Raw genomic sequence first — 15,510 nt, forward strand, 5'->3', positions numbered from 1 at the left:
GTGCCACAAACCTCAATGCCGCTGTTTAAGCCAGTGCAGTGAGTGGCTGCAGGGGAAAACAAACAGACCCTGGCGCCCTCTTCAACAGGCGACTGAAACACCAACTTAAAAAAGGAGCTGAGGCAGGGAGCCAGGTGATCAGGCTTGGCTGATCCCACCCCCACAAAAGAACAGCAACCAGAAACTCTGGATTGAGACTTTCACAGCAAGTGCAGTTGAACCCGGGACGGTCCAGCTCTGTCGGGGAGGGGCATCCACCATTACCGAGGCAGCCCACCAAGACAGAGGTAGTCGGCCAATGCTGAGGGAGCCCGCCTTTGCCAAGGCAACCTACCATTGCTGAGGCAGCCCGCCGTTGCCAAGGCAACCCGCTGCAGCAGAGAGACTCCGCTTCAACAGAGGCAGGCCACCATCGCCAAAGCAGTTCTAACTACACCCATATAAACAGGACTGCAAGGAAGTTCACTCAGCAGCGGGGCGGAGCCCACAGCAGCTCAGCAAAGCCTCTATAGGCCGACAGTGAATAGGTTGCCTCCTTGCTGGGCAGGGCAGGTCTGAAGGAAAAAAAAAAAAAAAAGAAGGCGGCAGCATAACGGAAGCTCATAAATAAAGCCCTAAATCCCTGGGACAGAGCACCTGGGAACAAAAAGCAGTTTATGAGTTCTCCTGCAGCAGACCTAAACGTACCTGCCCAGCAGCTCTGAATGAACAACAACAGAGCTCACAGCTCACCATTAGAGCTCCTATAAAGAAGAGACCGTCTCCTCAAGCAGCTCCCTGACCCATATATATCCAAAGAGACACCTCATAAAAGAGAGATCAGATTGACACTAGGCGGGTATCCTTCTGGGACAAAGATAGCAGAAGAAGAAAACTGGTAACAACCCTTACTATTCAGCAGCTTCTGCAGGTAAACCCCAGGCAAGCAGGGCCTGGACTGAACCTCAGCAGACCTACAGCAGAGGGGCCAGACTGTCAGATGGAAAACCAAGAAACAGAAATAACCTCATCATCAACAAACAGAACGTCAATCTGAAAGATTTGAGACCCAATCTGAAAGCCAGCAAATACAAAGTCGACAGGTGGATAAATCCTTAAAGATGGGAAGAAACCAGCGCAAAAAGGATGAAAACACCCGAAACCAGAGCACCTCTCCTCCTACAAGGGATCACAATTCCTCACCAGCAAGGGAACAAGGTTGGAGGGAGAACGAGTGTGATGAAATGACAGAATCAGACTTCAGAAGGTGGGTAGTAAGAAACTTCTGTGAACTTAAAGAACATGTTCTAATGAAATGCAAAGAAACTAAGAACCTTGAAAAAAGATCTGATGAAATGCTAACGAGAATGGACAAAATAGAAAGAAATATACGTGAATTGATGGAGCTGAAAAACACAACACGAGAACTTCGTGAAGCATGCACAAGTATCAACAGCCGAATTGACCAAGCAGAAGAAAGGATATCAGAGGTCGAAGATCAACTCAATGAAATAAAACGGGAAGGCAAGACTGGAGAAAAAAGGGTAAAAAGGAATGAACGAAGTCTCCAAGAAATGTGGGACTATGTGAAAAGACCTAATCTACGTTTGATAGGCGTACCTGAATGCGACGAACAGAATAAATCCAAGCTGGAAAATACTCTTCAGGATATTATCCAGGAAAACTTCCCCAAACTAGCAAGGCAGGCAAACATTCAAGTCCAGGAAATACAGAGAACACCACAAAGATATTCATCAAGAAGAGCAATCCCAAGGCACATAATCATCAGATTCACCAGCGTTGAAATGAAGGAGAAAATACTAAGGGCGGCCAGAGAGAAAGGTCGGGTTACCCATAAAGGGAAGCCCATCAGACTCACAGCAGATCTCTCAGCAGAAACCCTACAAGCCAGAAGAGAGTGGGGGCCAATATTCAACATCCTTAAAGAAAAGAACTTTCAACCCAGAATCTCCTATCCAGCCAAACTAAGCTTCATAAGTGAAGGAAAAAATCCTTTGGGAACATGCAAGTACTCAAAGATTTCGTCACCACCAGGCCAGCTCTACAAGAGCTCCTGAAAGAGGCTCTACACATATAAAGGAACAACAAGTACCAGCTCAACTAAAGGGCAAAACACCCAGCTAGCACCAAAATGGCAGTATCAAATTCACACATAACAATATTAACCCTAAATGTAAATGGACTAAATGCCCCAATCAAAAGACACAGACTGGCAAATTGGATAAAAAGACAAAACCCATCGGTGTGCTGTATCCAGGAAACCCATCTCACATGCAAGGATACACAAAGGCTCAAAATAAAGGGATGGAGGAAGATTTACCAAGCAAATGGAGAGCAAAAAAAAGCAGGAGTTGCAATTCTCAAATCTGATAAATTAGACTTTAAAGCAACAAAGATCATAAGAGACAAAGAGGTACATTAAATAATGGTAAAAGGATCAATGCAACAAGAAGAGCTAACGATCCTAAATATATACGCACCCAATACAGGAGCACCCAGATACATAAGGCAAGTTCTTAATGACTTACAAAGAGACTTAGACTCCCACACAATTATAGTGGGAGACTTTAACACCCCATTGTCAACATTAGACAAATCAACCAGACAGAAAATTAACAAGGATATCCAGGACTTGAACTCAGACCTAGACCAAGCAAACCTAATAGACATTTACAGAACTCTCCACCCCAAATCCACAAAATATACATTCTTCTCAGCACCACATCACACCTACTCTAAAATTGACCACATAATTGGGAGTAAATCACTCCTCAGCAAATGCAAAAGAACGGAAATACTAACAAACAGTCTCTCAGACCACAGTGCAATCAAGTTAGAACTCAGAATTCAAAAACTAACCCAGAACCGCATAGCTTCATGGAAACTGAACAACTTGCTCTTGAATGTTGACTGGATAAACAATGAAATGAAGACAGAAATAAAGATGTTCTTCGAAACCAACGAGAATGAAGTCACAACATACCAGAATCTCTGGGATACATTTAAGCAGTCTCTAGAGGAAAATGTATAGCGATAAGTGCCCACATGAGAAGCAAGGAGAGATCAAAAATTGACACCATATTGTCAAAACTGAAAGAGCTAGAGGAGCAAGATCAAAAAACCTCAAAGTCTAGCAGAAGACAAGAAATAGCTAAGATCAGAGCAGAATTGAAGGAGATAGAGACACAAAAAACCCTTCAAAAAATCAATAAATCCAGGAACTGGTTTTTTAAAAAGATCAACAAAATAGACATACTACTAGCCAGATTAATAAAAAAGAAAAGAGAGAATAACCAAATTGATGCAATAAAAAACGATAAAGGGGATATCACCACAGATTCCACAGAAATTCAAACCATCATCAGAGATTATTACAAACAACTCTATGCACACAAACTAATAAACCTGGAAGAAATGGATAAATTCCTGGACACTTGCCTCCTCCCAAGCCTAAACCAGGAAGAAGCCGAAACCCTGAAGAGACCCATAACAAGGTCTGAAGTTGAGGCAGCAATTAAGAGCTTACCACCCAAATAAAGCCCAGGTCCAGATGGGTTCACAGCCAAATTCTACCAGACATACAAAGAGTAGCTGGTACCATTCCTTCTGAAACTATTCCAAACAATACAAAAAGAGGGAATCCTTCCCAAATCATTTTATGACACCAACATCATCCTGATTCCAAAATCCGGCAGAGACTCAACAAGAAAAGAAAACTTCAGGCCAATATCCATGATGAACGTAGACGCAAAAATCTTCAATAAAATACTGACAAGCCGATTGCAACAGCACATCAAAAAGCTTATCCACCATGATCAAGTAGGCTTCATCCTGGGGATGCAAGGCTGGTTCAACACGCGCAAGTCTATAAATGTAATTCACCACATAAACAGAACCAAAGACAAAAACCACATGATTATCTCAATTGATGCAGAGAAGGCCTTTGACAAAATTCAACAGCCCTTTATGCTAAAAACCCTCAATAAGCTAGGTATTGATGGAACGTATCACAAAATAATAAAAGCTATTTATGACAAACCAACAGCCAATATCATACTGAATGGGCAAAAACTGGAAGCATTTCCCATGAAATGTGGCACCCGACAAGGATGCCCTCTTTCACCACTGCTATTCAATATAGTATTAGAAGTTCTAGCCAGAGCAATCAGGCAAGAAAAAGAAACAAAGGCATTCAAATAGGAAAGGAGGAAGTCAAATTGTCTCTATTTGCAGACGGCATGATTGTATATCTAGAAGACCCCATCGTCTCAGCCCCAAACTTCCTGAAACCGATAAGCAAGGTCAGCAAAGTCTCAGGATACAAAATCAATGTGCAAAAATCACATGCATTCCTATGCACCAATAACAGACTTAAAGAGAGCCAAATCAAGAACAAACTTCCATTCACAATTGCCACAAAGAGAATAAAATACATAGGAATACAACTAACAAGGAACGTAAAGGACCTCTTCAAGGAGAACTACAAGCCACTGCTCAACGAAATAAGAGAGAACACAAACAGATGGAGAAATATTCCATGTTCATGCTTAGGAAGAATCAATATCGTGAAAATGTCCATACTGCCCAAAGTAATTTACAGATTCAATGCTATCCCCATCAAGCTACCAATGACCTTCTTCACAGAACTGGAGAAAAACAACTTAAACTTCATGTGGAACCAAAAGAGAGCCCGCATAGCCAAGCCAATTCTAAGCAAAAAGAACAAAGCGGGGGGCATCACACTACCGGACTTCAAACTATACTACAAGCCTACAGTAATCAAAACAGCATGGTAATGGTACCAAAACAGAGATATAGACCAATGGAACAGAACAGAGGTCTTGGAGGCAACACAACATATTTACAACCAACTGATCTCTGACAAACCAGACAAAAACAAGCAATGGGGAAAGGATTCCCTTTTCAATAAATGGTGTTGAGAAAGCTGGCTAGCCATGTGCAGAAAGCAGAAACTGGACCCCTTCCTGACACCTTACACTAAAATTAACTCCAGATGGATTAAAGACTTAAACATAAGACCTAACACCATAAAAACCCTGGAAGAAAATCTAGGCAAAACCATTCAGGACATAGGTGTAGGCAAGGACTTCATGACCAAAATACCAAAAGCATTGGCAACAAAAGCCAAAATAGACAAATGGGACCTAATCAAATCCACAGCTTCTGCACAGCAAAAGAAACAATCATTAGAGTGAATCAGCAACCAACAGAATGGGAAAAAATTTTTGCAGTTTACCCATCTGACAAAGGGCTGATATCCAGAATTTACAAAGAACTAAAACAGATTTACAAGAAAAAAACTAACAAGTCCATTCCAAAGTGGGGAAAGGATATGAACAGGCACTTTACAAAAGAAGATATACATGAGGCCAACAAACATATGAAAAAATGCTCATCATCACTGGTTATCAGAGAAATGCAAATCAAAACAACATTGAGATACCATCTCACGCCAGTTAGAATGGCGATCATTAAAAAATCTGGAGACAACAGATGCTGGAGAGGATGTGGAGAAATAGGAACACTTTTACACCGTTGGTGGGAGTGTAAATTAGTTCAACCATTGTGGAAGACAGTGTGGCGATTCCTCAAGGACCTGGAAACAGAAATTCCATTTGACCCAGCAATCCCATTGCTGGGTATATGTCCAAAGGATTACAAATCGTTCTACTATAAGGACACGTGCACACGAATGTTCATTGCAGCACTGTTTACAATAGCAAAGACCTGGAACCAACCCAAATGCCCATCGATGACAGACTGGATAGGGAAAATGTGGCACATCTACACCATGGAATATTATGCAGCCATCAAAAACGATGAGTTTGTGTCATTTGTAGGGACATGGGTGAACCTGGAAACCATCATTCTCAGCAAACTGACAGAAGAGCAGAAGATCAAACACCGCATGCTCTCACTCATAGGCGGGTGTTGAACAATGAGAACACATGGACACAGGGAGGGGAGCACTACACACTGGGGTCAGTTGAGGGGAAACAGGGGAGGGAGGGGGGGGGGTGGGGAGCTGGGGAGAGATAGCAAGGGGAGAAATGCCAGATATAGGTGATGGGGAGGAAGGCAGCAAATCACACTGCCACGTGTGTACCTATGCAACAATTTTGCATGTTCTTCACATGTACCCCAAAACCTAAAATGCAATAAAACAAATAAATGGGGAAGAAAAAAAACTATATATATATATATATATATATATATATATATATATATATATAGTTTAAAGGGATAAATAGCATAAATTAGATTCGCCTTTCATAATTTTATCTACCTGTATATTCAATAAATATTAATTGAGCACATAAAAATAAATAAATAAATGAAAGATTCATTAAAAAAAAGAAAAAGCAAGAAATAGAAAAAAAGAAAACTAGTGAAAATTAGAAATTGTTAAATGAATAGAAGCCCAAAAGAAAAAAACAGAAATGAAAGGCTAAAACTAATTAACAAAGGAAAGGTAAGGATAAGATTTTAAAAGGTTTAAATGAGCAATTAAAATGTAAAGCATTCAAATAGAAAAAAAAATCTTAGAACAAAACGTAATTTTTTAAAAAATTTTTACAAAAATATTTTGTCTAGTTCTACTTTTCCCATTAAAAGGCAAATGAGAACAGGGTCACCAATACTAGAATTTTAAGATCAGAAAACTGTGTTAAACTAAGGAAGGGAAAGAACTAATAAAAGATAACATAAAAAATTAGATATATTTCAATCTGTAGATTTTGATGACTTCCCTTTGGTATATTAAAATAAATTGCATAAATCTCTTGAAAATAACTTGTTATAATCATTTAACACAAAGCACTTACAATGTATATAAATTATAAATAAATTATGATTGTTAGTTTGATTATGACTATTAAAAGAAGATAGTCCTAGACCTAAAAGTTAAAAGAAGATAGTCCTAAACCTAAAAGTTACTGATTTAAATGTAAGCTTAACTTCAACGATGGGGGTTTCACCAAAAAACTAGTTAAATAAAATATGTATCTTGGAACTATTAGATGGGCATTTGAAAGACTGGAAAACTAATATTCTGAGCTTATCAATAAATCACTGTCCACCTATAAGAATATAATATTCCAAGATGAATAGGCTTCAGATTAGAGTATTATGAGATTAAGAATTACCATTGGCAGAATATGCTCTTTATAATTAGATAGCGGTATCAAAGTAGGGTTGCAATGGGAAGAACATTTTTTCAGAAAGACACATATATTGGAACTGGTAGGAACATGCAAAAATAAATTCCATATAATAAACATATATGAGGTTAGACTAGCAGATCACACAGTCAAAATTACACTTAATATTCTTTAGAAAAGTTCATAGATTTTTTTATTACTCAAAAAAAAAAAAGTTCATGGAAACAAAGATCGTAACATCACTCAATGAGTCTAACTCAGCCAGCCCCTCCTCCAGTACTAGAGCAGATCTTTATTTTTCTGCTGCGAACCAAATGAATAAGTTGGACCATATTTTACAAAATCATTTATCTTTCAACACCAAAATCACACCCAGCATGGCAAGAGGCTCACAACATGAGACACACATGGCAACCAATATAACTGAGAAACAGCAAGTTCACATCTTAAATCTCAGGCTGGCTCCAGGAATAGCACAGGGAACCACTCATATCATGAAAGATAGATTCTCATATTGTGAAAGATAGTTTCATTTTCTCTCCCTCTCCCTCTCTCTCTCCCCCCTTCCTTCACTCCCTCCCTCCCTCTCCCTCTCTCCCTCTCCCTCTTCTCCCCCATAATATGATGTGCATATGACAATAAGTCACTGCAATTGAACATGGCATAAGATCTAGTCTAGTCATAAGGGCAGCTATCAATAATGTAGCACTGAACTGATACATTAAGAAGTTAAGGTCAATAAGAATTTGGCCGACTGGCTTGAGTTCATCTTCCCAATACAAGAGTCCACAGCCACACTCTTAACATCTTTTCCTCTTCCACACTTGGATTATACCAAGTATTCATCTACCATGGAGGACAAACACATCAAGGGCCATAGGAACAGCACTGCTCAAAAAGTCAAGAGAACTGGCTCTAGATCAGCTCTACCCTATATTAGTTGCACAAACTTGAGCATGTGCCATAATTCTTCTAGGCCTCAGCTTTTTCCTTTTTCTTTTTAGAAATACATTATTCTAGACAATCAGCTGTTTAAGATAATTTTCAGTTCTGGATCATGGCTCTATATCCCCCCACATCGTGTTTTGAAGGTTTGTTCTTGTTTGTTTGTTTGGGGTGGTTTTTTTTTTTTTTTCTCGTTCTTTAATAAATCTCTTGTAAAGTGTTAAAGCCTAATGCTTAAGAGCTTGGGCTCTGAATTCTGATAGACCTGGGTTCAAATCCCAGAGCTGTCATTTTTTAACTGTGACAATAGGCAAGATGCTAGCCTCTCTGAGCTTCTGTTTTCCCTTACAAAATGGGGACAATAATATTCCTTTTTACAATAGGATTGCTATGAAGATACATCAGACAATATACATAAAGGACCTAGTATAGTCTAGCACATTGTAAGCTCTAAATAAATGTTGTTGTTGATGATGATGTTACCGGATAAAAATTTATTAAATGTGTGGCTAGGGTGAAGCTCCAGACCTTACTCTGTAATGAAGAATAGGAAGCAAATGATTTCCAAGATATCAAAACAACATCCTTAATTCATTACCTACTTATACCTGTCTACAAAATTCCCTAAATCAAATTTTGTCCAAGGTATCATGTCTACTCTGGGTTTCACAGCCGAGGACACACTTCTGAAGTATGGACAGTGGTCTGTGCTAACACAGAAACAGAAAAGCCATTTACATTGAGATTATTTGCTTATATGAGAAAAAGCTCAGTAAGGCTATATGAGATTTTATCCTGCTCTAAAAATCACATCTTCTCTCTTATCAAATTAAAAATAAAGTGTAAAAGGTAGATTTAAAAGTGAAGGGGGCCAGGCGCAGTGGCTCATGCCTGTAATCCCAGCACTTTGGGAGGCCGAGGCGGGCAGATCATGAGGTCAGGGGTTCAAGACCAGCCTGACCAACATGGTGAAACCCCATCTCTACTACAAATTTAAAAAAAAAATTAGCCGGGTATGGTGGCACACGCCTGTAATCCCAGCTACTCAGGAGACTGAAACAGGAGAATCGCTTGAACCTGGGAGGCAGAGTTGAGATCACACCACTGCAACCCAACCTGGGCAACAGAGCAAGACTCCATCTCAAAAAAAATAAAAAAATTTAAAAAAGTGAAGTGAAGAAAAAGAGGGGGAAATGCTTAGAATTTTAATTCTACTTACAGAAATGTTAAGGAGCAGAACTTATATGCCACATAAGAGAGATAATTAAAAACAAACTATTTGAAAAGGTATTGTGATTAAAAAAAAATTATCATGTTTCTTTTGGTTATCTTCTGTCATTCAAAGAGCAATTTAATCCCAAATCAAGAACCACTTCAATTTAGAAAATATAATTTAGTGCCTACTGAAAATGAAAATGATGGGGATAAAGGCCGTAATGACGATCCACTTCCACTAAATGAGTAGCAAATATATTTTTTCTTCCTTATGATTTTCTTAATAACATATTCCTTTCTCCAGTTTACATTATTGTAAGAACAGCATACAAGTATGTGTTAATTGTTCGTTATATTGGTAAGGCTTCTAGTCAACAGTAGGCTATCAATAGTTACGTTTTCCAGGAGCTGAAAGCTGTATTTGGATTTTCTACTGCAGGGGGGTGAGCCCCTAACCCATGTTGTTCAAGGGTCCACTGTACATGCATTTTGTGCTTAAAAGAAAAAAAACAAAAAATTCACCTGGCTTACAAACTGCTTCAGCTGATAAGTTTTCTACTCATTTTAACTTTTGGGACACTCTGAGTTTCCACTGCCCCATCTTACCTATTTGCTCTAAGTGGCATGTATTTCAGTATTTTTGATCCACTACAATGTACTGCTCTAAAAATCTCAACTAATTTTTTTTCTCTAAACACCAAGTTCTTGATTTTTTGTTAGCTTTCACTCTACCACAGTTACTTGAAAATAAACCCTCTTTCAAAGGAAAATGAAGATGAAATCAAAGATCTCAAAGCACTAATCTAAATTTGTCTTACTTGTTTGTTTTTAGGAGACGTAGTCCTGCTCTGTCACCTGGCTGGAGGGCAGTGATGTGATCATAGCTCACTGCAACCTTAAACTCCTGGGCTCAAGTGATCCTCCCACCTTGGCCTCACAAAAAGCTAGGATTACAGGTGTGAGCCATTGCATCTGGCCCCTGTCTCAGCTCTCGGAAGGTAAGAGAGGGCTCAGTTTAAAAATAATCACTAGATTCTGCTTTCTGCACATGGCTAGCCAGTTTTCTCAACACCATTTATTAAACAGGGAATCCTTTCCCCATTGCTTGTTTTTGTCAGGTTTGTCAAAGATCGGATGGTTGTAGATGTGTGGTGAGGCCTCTGTTCTGTTCCATCGGTCTGTATCTCTTGTTTTGGTACCAGTACCATGCTGTTTTGATTACTGTAGCCTTGTAGTATAGTTTGAAGTCTGGTAGTGTGATGCCTCCAAATTTTTTTTTTTTTTTTTTTTTTTTGCTTAGAATTGACTTGGCTATGCGGGCTCTCTTTTGGTTCCACATGAAGTTTAAGGTGGTTTTTTCCAGTTCTGTGAAGAAGGTCATTGGTAGCTTGATGGGGATAGCATTGAATCTGTAAATTACTTTGTGCAGTATGGACATTTTCACGATATTGATTCTTCCTAACCATGAACATGGAATGTTTCTCCATCTGTTTGTGTCCTCTCTTATTTTGTTGAGCAGTAGTTTGTAGTTCTCCTTGAAGAGGTCCTTTACATCCTTTGTTAGTTGTATTCCTAGGTATTTTATTCTCTTTGTAGCAATTGTGAATGGCAGTTCATTCTTGATGTGGCTCTCTTTAAGTCTGTTATTGGTGTATAGGAATGCTTGTGATTTTTGCACATTGATTTTGTATCCTGAGACTTTGCTGAAGTTGCTTATCAGTTTCAGGAGATTTTGGGCTGAGATGATGGGGTCTTCTAGATATACAATCATGTCACCTGCAAATAGAAACAATTTGACTTCCTCCTTTCCTATTTGAATACCCTTTATTTCTTTTTCTTGCCTGATTGCTCTGGCTAGAACTTCCAATACTATATTGAATAGGAGTGGTTAGAGAGGGCATCCTTGTCTAGTGCCAGATTTTAATAAATGGTGTTGGGAAAACTGGCTAGCCATGTGCAGAAAGCAGAAACTGGACCCCTTCCTGACACCTTACACTAAAATTAACTCCAGATGGATTACAGACTTAAACATAAGACCTAACACCATAAAAACCCTAGAAGAAAATCTAGGCAAAACCATTCAGGACATAGGCATAGGCCAGGACTGCATGACCAAAACACCAAAAGCATTGGCAACAAAAGCCAAAAGAGACAAATGGGACCTAATCAAACTCCACAGCTTCTGCAAAGCAAAAGAAACAGTCATTAGAGTGAATCAGCAACCAACAGAATGGGAAAAAATTTTTGCAATCTACCCATCTGACAAAAGGCTGATATCCAGAATCTACAAAGAACTAAAACAGATTTACAAGAAAAAAAAAAACAAGCCCATTCAAAAGTGGGCAAAGGATATGAACAGACATTTTACAAAAGAAGACATACATGAAGCCAAAAAACATATGAAAAAATGCTCATCATCACTGGTCATCAGAGAAATGCAAATCAAAACTACATTGAGATAACATCTCACGCCAGTGAGAATGGCAATCATTAAAAAATCTGGAGACAACAGATGCTGGAGAGGATGTGGAGAAATAGGAACACTTACACTGTTCATGGGAGTGTAAATTAGTTCAACCATTGTGGAAGTCAGTGTGGCGATTTCTCAAGGACCTAGACATAGAAATTGCATTTGACCCAGCAATCCCATTACTGGGTATATATCCAAAGGATTATAAATCGTTCTACTATAAGGACACATGCACACGAATGTTCACTGCAGCACTGTTTACAATAGCAAAGACCTGGAACCAACCCAAATGCCCATCGATGATAGACTGGACAGGGAAAATATGGCACATATACGTTTTTGATGGCACAGCCATCAAAAACGATGAGTTTGTGTCCTTTGTAGGGACATGGATGAATCTGGAAACCATCATTCTCAGCAAACTGACACAAGAACAGAAAATCAAACACCGCATGTTCTCACTCATAGGTGGGTGTTGAACAATGAGAACACATGGACACAGGGAGGGGAGCATCACACACTGGGGTCTGCAGGGAGGAAATAGGGGAGGGACAGCGGGGGGTGGTGAGTTGGGGAGAGATAGCATGGGGAGAAATGCCAGATATAGGTGATGGGGAGGAAGGCAGCATGTCACACTGCCATGTGTGTACCTATGCAACAATCTTGCATGTTCTTCACACGTACTCCAAAACCGAAAATGCAATAAAAAAAAAATAATAACCACTAGAGGGTCTTGTTTTCCTACACTCACCACAAGGCCCCCAAAATGTTTGCTTTGCCCATATAGAATACCTAGAACTAAGAATTAACAGCAATGAGATATAACCATACAAACACCAAAACATATTAAATTTTTAATAATTAAAAAGGAAGAGAAAAATTAGCAAAAATCTTCCACAATTAATTTCTTCAAATTGTCAGTTGGTTTATAGGAAAATCTGAGCATGAATTGTTCCTGTGCATAGAGTTCTGATTCTAGAATTTGAAAACATGATTCTTTTCTCACACTGCCTTCATAGCAGTAGAATATTCATTTAAGTAGTTACTTTTTAGCTTGAATGCTCATTTAAGTTCTTTATGCCTCAGTTTAATTTGCAACCTCACCCATATGTGGCAAAGACAAGACAGAGTAAAAAGATATGAAATATCCTCTTCCTATAACAAGTTTATAGGAAAGACTTTCAAACAAAGCAAATAACAGAGAGGAAGAGTGTAGACATGAAACATCAGGTTAAAGACCCTTTTCTATAGAAAAAAATCACCTGAAGAACAACCCCCCCCCCCCCCCCACTTTTGGCTATCTACAGAAGATTCAGTTTATCCCTTGGAAGATTTCTTAAAGAAGTCCCTCCAACCCTTCACAGTAGAATTGGCCTTTCTAACAAGTTCCCCAGTTATGCTGATGTTGGTGCAGCTGTTTGGGGGAACCACCCTTTGAAAACACTGTTTCAGAATGCTGGATGGTATGCCACATTTACTGTCCCCAATTGTCCTTATATAAAGAGAGGTTGGCTTAGAGTAGATAACTTGCAATCCACACTATGTCCAGTTTTCCCAACCTCTAGTTTTCCTTCAGTTTACTTGGAATCATTAATTTTTTAATGCCCTAAAGATCTTTTCATTATAAAGTGAAAGATGGATCCTTTGATTATCCATTTTTTCTACAATCTCTAAGCAGAGGGTTTTGAGGTTTTGGTTTTTTAATTATTATTTTTTTAATAAAGCTGATTAGCTTTTGCAGACCCTCTCTCAAGCATTCCTGTCAATTCAAAAAGCCTACGAAAATCTGTACATGGTACCCATCCTCCCTTTTCTAAATCTAGTAATGCCAAGTGCTACAGTACCTAAATACCATGACATTTTGTAAAAAACAGGTAGCTTTCAAATTATTTCATACAAACGTGTATATTTTGCTTAGGAATATACTGTATCAAAGAAACTTATTACTCCCCATCAATCCATATTTTTTCTGATATAAAAGTAATAGACATTCAAATTAGAAAACTTAAGAAATACAGAAACCTATACAGCAGTCAATCAAAACCAGCCATAATCCATCTGTCCAAAAATAGGTACTGTAAAGTTTTTGGTATATTTTCTTCCAGTCTTTTTCAATGCATATAAAGATTATACCAAGTAACATTTTCCATTCATGTCCCCTACCTAACATATTGAAAGAATATCAAATATGCTTTTAAAAGTATTTAACAGACTCATAATATTTTATTATATGGATGAATCATAATTTAATAGTACATATTGTCTAGAGCAAAATCACAAAACCTGCAGGGGAGTGGAGCTTTAGCTTTGGTTCACGTATAAAACTTATCTTATTTATGCATTGCTTCTGAAGAGGGTCTTGGAAATACCTTTTAAAACAACAAAGCTATCTGACCCATTATAATCATGGTGAGGTTCGTTCCCCTGCTTGACATCAATCAATGCTTATTCAGAGTAGTTTCATCCAAGACAATTTTCTCTTCCCTTCAACTCAAGGCAAAAATGGAAACAAGGTCCTGCAGATTAGACGGGTAAATGGAAGGATGGATAGATGGACAGAATGTTACCAAGATAAATATAAGTATCAATATAAATAAGTACAATAGAAAAGCATAAATACATATTTTATAGTATTATGTATCTATCCATAATTCCATATATGTTATAATTTCCCTTTAGTTTGTCTTTCCCATTGGAATATAGATGCCTAGAGAGCAGATGGTATAACTTACCAATCTTTATCCCTCCCCCTTTCCCTCACTTCCATGTATGCACACACCCATACTTAGCATAGTGCCTGGTATGTGGTAGATCCTCAAGAGATGTTTACGGAATAAAATGATAGTAATTGAGCTAGCTAATATTTAATAATTAAATATTATGATGGTGTATTTTATGTATAAATTTGATAAGGCTATGATAATCAGTTGTTTTGGTCAAACATTAGTCTAGATATAGCTTTTAAGGTATTTTGAGGATGTGATCAATATTGCAATCAGATGACTTTAAGTAAAAGTTATTACTTTCTATATTATGGGTGAGTCTTATCCATCAATTGGAGGCATTAACAGCAAAAACTGAGTTTTCCTAGGGTAGAAGGAATTCTTACTCAAGACTAACAAAGAAATACCACTTGAGTTTCCAGCCTGCTGGCCTGCCCCCACAGATTTTGGATTTGTCAGCTTCCACAATCACATAAGCCATTTCCTTAATACAAATCTCTTAATACACACACACGTGCACACACACACACACACACATACACATGCACATAAAAAACATACACACACACACACACACACACACACACATGCACACACATTGCTTCTGTTTCTTTGGACAACACTGACTGACACAGCTACTATTCCATACCTAACCTTGGGCAATAATTTCATATAATTGTCTCCACAACAATCTAACAAGGTGTGTATTACTATCCACCTTTTTAAAGATATGTACCTTATCCAAGTCAGTTTATAGGTAACAGGGCTGTGTCCAAACTTATTTGTCTGTTTCCAGAATCTGTGCCCTTTCTCTAATGCTTTCTCTCTTTTCAGAGTAACTGAAATGTGATTTAAATCCTCTCAATTCTGTAACTTTGCAGATTCCAGCATTCAGTGTTAGTAGAGCTAGACAAACACCTTAATGGGTGTATATGTGAGGGAAAGGTTAGAAAGGCATGTCCACAACTAACAAAGC

At 38.4% G+C, this 15,510-nt stretch overlaps 1 protein-coding gene across 1 annotated transcript in view; it reads right to left on the reverse strand.

Moving 5' to 3' along the window:
* Positions 1-15,510, reverse strand: part of PPM1L (protein phosphatase, Mg2+/Mn2+ dependent 1L) — a 310,771-nt gene that overhangs the window by 147,659 nt on the left and 147,602 nt on the right. The window lies entirely within an intron of this gene.

This window comes from Sapajus apella, unplaced genomic scaffold (assembly GCF_009761245.1).
Source record: "Sapajus apella isolate SASKATOON/1434 unplaced genomic scaffold, GSC_monkey_1.0 scaffold4, whole genome shotgun sequence".
Lineage (NCBI taxonomy): Eukaryota > Metazoa > Chordata > Mammalia > Primates > Cebidae > Sapajus > Sapajus apella.